The sequence below is a fragment of the Cyprinodon variegatus genome, unplaced genomic scaffold, assembly GCF_000732505.1.
Source record: "Cyprinodon variegatus isolate N-32 unplaced genomic scaffold, C_variegatus-1.0 Scaffold456, whole genome shotgun sequence".
NCBI classification, from domain to species: domain Eukaryota; kingdom Metazoa; phylum Chordata; class Actinopteri; order Cyprinodontiformes; family Cyprinodontidae; genus Cyprinodon; species Cyprinodon variegatus.
Genome location: NW_015150909.1, coordinates 496,235 through 500,485, shown reverse-complemented (window position 1 = coordinate 500,485; position 4,251 = coordinate 496,235).

Sequence of the window (4,251 nt, the reverse complement as noted above, 5' to 3'; positions counted from 1 at the left end):
TTGTTAAGGTTTTGGTCAATATATAATAATTTGAGTAATTTGTCTCCCATTAATAGTATGGAGCCCTTCTTTTATGCAAGGTTAGTTTGCATTTTTTCTTAAATTGCAGTTGGTTTTTGCTACTTGCAGCATTTTTTACATGCGTTCTTGTTTTTTTGTCGTTTTCCATACAATAATTTGAAAACACTATGGTTCTGCAATTTCGGATTAAGAAATGAAATGAAAATCACATGTAGATATTTCTATTCACACATTAGCTTGATTTAAAAAAAATGCCGCATCAATGCTAAATCCTGTGATCCTCAGTTCTGATATCCCCAAAAAATTGTTTCATCCTAAATAAAAATAAAAAAAAGTAAAAAAAATTCCCAAAAAGTATGATTTTTAAAATTTTATTTTTAAAACTGTTTGTTTCTATTGAGCAAATTCTTTTTGGTAAATATAAATTGCTCAATTGGTCAGCAGAAACCCAGCTATTAACGCTAACAAAAAGATTCTCTCCCACAGTAAATATAGTTTTTTCCTGCTAAAATCTGTACAATAACTTCTGTTTTTGTCCTTTTCTTATTTTCTTTATCATGCAACACTTTTAAGCTCAGGTGTTTTGCTACATTTTTGAAAATAAAAGTGATGATTATTTATTTCCGATTTTCTTATATAGTAGATCAGTCTTGTCTCCAAGCTTTTCTAGCAAGGGAGCTGTTTAAAGAAAGTAAAAGCTTTGGTAAAGATCTAAATATATAATGGTATAATAACGTTTATAAAGCACAAAAGCAGACCTGAGTTGCAGGAGTGCTTGTTGCCCAGGAGTCAACATCCTTTCCAATTCAGAGCTCCTTTTGTTTCCACTTCTGCAACCTGCATTTCGTGAAGAGCTGCAAGAAAGATACATTTTATAAGTTTGTAAGTTTTTTTTTTTTTTTTTTTTTTTTTACAAAGGACAAGGAAAATGAATATTTATTCTTTTATTTCCAGTTTTTTTTTTTTTTCCAAAAAATCAACTTTATTTTGTTGGAAAACATGGACTTAGGTATCCCTTTTCAAAAGAAAAGCGGTAAAGATGTTTAGACTCACAGTTCAAACCCAGCTTAAATGTTCCACATTCACAAACTAATAGGATTTGTTTGCTCAGTGACCGGCCTCACTATTGTTATTACTTTTAATAACATTTAATAACTTTAGCACGTGTGTTTAGGATTATATATAAGGCAAGACAAGTTTATTATATTCCATATTTCAGTGGCAAGACGAGTCAAAGAGATGTACGTTGGAAAAAAAAAGATTAAAAAAAAAAATTAAATGTATTTTTTTTTTTTTGGTCACCATACATAAGACTAATGTGCGACTTCAAGGCTAACATTAGTATGCAAACCTTGACCGTACAACAAAAAATTTAGGGGTCTTGTTTCAAACTTAAAGTTTGGACATTTTTCATCTTCCGATTTAAAAGAGAGCGTTTGATAAATCTGAACGTTCCTGTGCAAAAAATTTATTATCTTTTTTAATTATGGTAAAGCTCTTTAATACAAATTTTGCTGCACAACTACAGGTGGTAATACTTAGAAACCTATAAAATTATTGTTATATAAAAAAATTTGATCTGATCTAACCTGGTGTGCTGTCGTCAACACTGTTTAGAGCCTAATCCAAACTTCTAAAGGGGTTTACTTTCAAAAACGGTGCTCTTCTGGCCCTTTTTCACTAAACATCTGAAGTGTGGATTTAAGGTTGACTTGCTGACAGATTCTCCCACTTGAGCTGTGTGTATTTGCAGCTCCTCCAGAGCCACAGTGAGCCTCCTGGCTGCTTCTCTGACTAATTCTGTGCTCCTCCAACCTCTTAGATAGGTGGACGTCCATTGCTTGGCCTGTCTGCAGGTGGTCCGTCCTCTTTCCATGATCAGATAGTAGATTGAACAGAGCTCTGGGAGATGGTACAAGCTTGGAAGATTCTTATGTTTTTATATTAGGCAACTTCGGAAGCCAGTTTACACAGGTATTTGTTAAGAGATACCAAAGTAAAGATGGCCAACTCTGAAATTGTGCCACACTTTTCTTTTTTTTTTTTTTACTAAAAGACTAGAAAAATGTGTGTTAATCTCATTTTTGTACTAGTGTTCTCTGCTGTGTTGGTCTATCACATTAAAGGACTCTACAACAGTGAAATTCATATGATGAACTTGTAAAAGAGTCAAATATAAATGTATTCTGTCAAGGGATGCATCTCCTCTGGGGAGTGTCTCATCTTTGTCTACCCACTTATACTAAAAAAGGACATGTTTGTAGTTAGAAAATGGACCCAGCAGTCATCTCAACCTTTTCGAGGACTTCGTTTCTTGGCCTTTTTAAGAAAAAAAATTCCTTTCCATCTAAAATCTCCTTTTAATTAAACTTCTTGAGGAGAATGCAGCATGAACTCAGCTTATCCACATCCCTCTGGCCCTGGGCTCCCAGCAGCGACAGGTCAGGTGGAGATCTCCAGGAACGGCTGGAATAACTCAGATTCCTTAAACCAGCAGGAACTGTGACCAGATTTAGAAACTGAGGTGTGTGACCACTATGCATCTAGAAACTTAATGGATGAGGGTGAAACAGTGTTATAATGAAGCAGCATCTGTTACCTGCTCTCCTGCGTTTCTGTGTGAACGTCCACACCAGCCTCTGTTTGTCTCTTACTCTGTGCACATCTGCAGAGTGGAGGGGGTTATGATACACACCAGCAATGTTTGTGTTGATCCACAGGTTCTTTGTCTGACTGATGTGTGTGCCACCAGCTGTGAGTGTGTGTACAGGGCTGTGATCAGAGCCCCCGTGGCGGCCCAGATAACACTATCTCTGTGGAGCCAGAGCCCTGCAGTTCTATTCAGCGTTGGTGGACAGCAGGATGGGTCACCCTGCACACAGACCTCCTCAAAGGAGGAGGAACAGCCCGGCTGTCACTGTAGGGTTAACCCGGATTATTGTGGTTTATAACCTCTTCTCGAGTCGCCTCCTCTGGGAGACTGCATCACTCTGACCGCGGAGAGTCAGGGACAAGAGGAGGGTGTTTGCTGATGTTTTATTGCCATCCCTGCACTCTCTGGACTGCTTCTGATTAGAGACAGACATAAACAAGACTTGCCAGCTCCGCTGAAGGCAACCCCCCAACCACCCACCTCTCCCCGTGTGACACAGGCTGTTTGTTCATCTCATTATTTGCTGGCTAAAGATACAGAGCTATTCTTATTTTGATGAGAAAATCTCACAAATCAGATACTTTTCTTGAGGCACAAAAGAACAAAACACCCCCAGCCTGTTTTACAACTCCTGAGCATCAGAGATTACATGAACAGATAGCGGTTGGCTCAGGGTGATAAACCAGATGTCCACAGTGATGAATCAGAGTGGACGTTAGTAGGAGCCTCCTTGTTTCTCTGGACTGGCATGAAATTGTCATCCCTCTCTGGTTTCCAAAACCTCATCCCATATTGATAAGAAAGAAGAGACTGGGAGGATGTTTAGGGGTCTGACCGTTCATTAATGCCTCTGGTTTAACAGGAGGGGCCTAGGAAGGAAATACATCTAAACAGGCTTTCCAAAAGGCTGCTGATTATGTATGAAATGCTAATGGAGGATCCAGTTAGATTGCCTGTTCCACTTTGAAAGGAAACGTGGACGGTGAATTAGAATAAAAGGGGCTTAGGTGCATGAAGACAAGTGGTGGGGGAGGGGGGTTTTATTCAAAGAAATAATCAAGGTTTCACCTATTTACATATTGCATTGGTCCACATGTTTTAAGGAAAGGAGCATTACTTTCTTCCAGAGCTTCATCGACTCGGTGGAGATCGGTCCTTACAGGCTAGAAGAACATGCTTTACGATTTCTGAATCCATGCAAAAAGAACCCCACATTTTTAGATGTGCTAATTTGATTTATTCAGGGTATCAACTGAAAACGAACCCCACAGAGCAAAAATTGGTTAAAAAGACATTTCAAAGACAGCATGATTTACGTCCAAACAACATCTACATTTGGTTGAAAAGATAAAGATAAAAGAAATCGTTGAAAAGTTCAAAACTGGGTTTGAAATGTCTTTTCAATGTCTATCATTGGACTAAATTTGGTACAAAATCAGACTGATTAAACACTGCCCACTTTTAAGTAACTATTTTTGGACCAAATCAAGACTATGACGGACCGACCAGATTTAGCTAAAAATCAACGTCTAAATAACATCTGGTGTTTGGGGAATACAGATGTGGAAATATGGGCT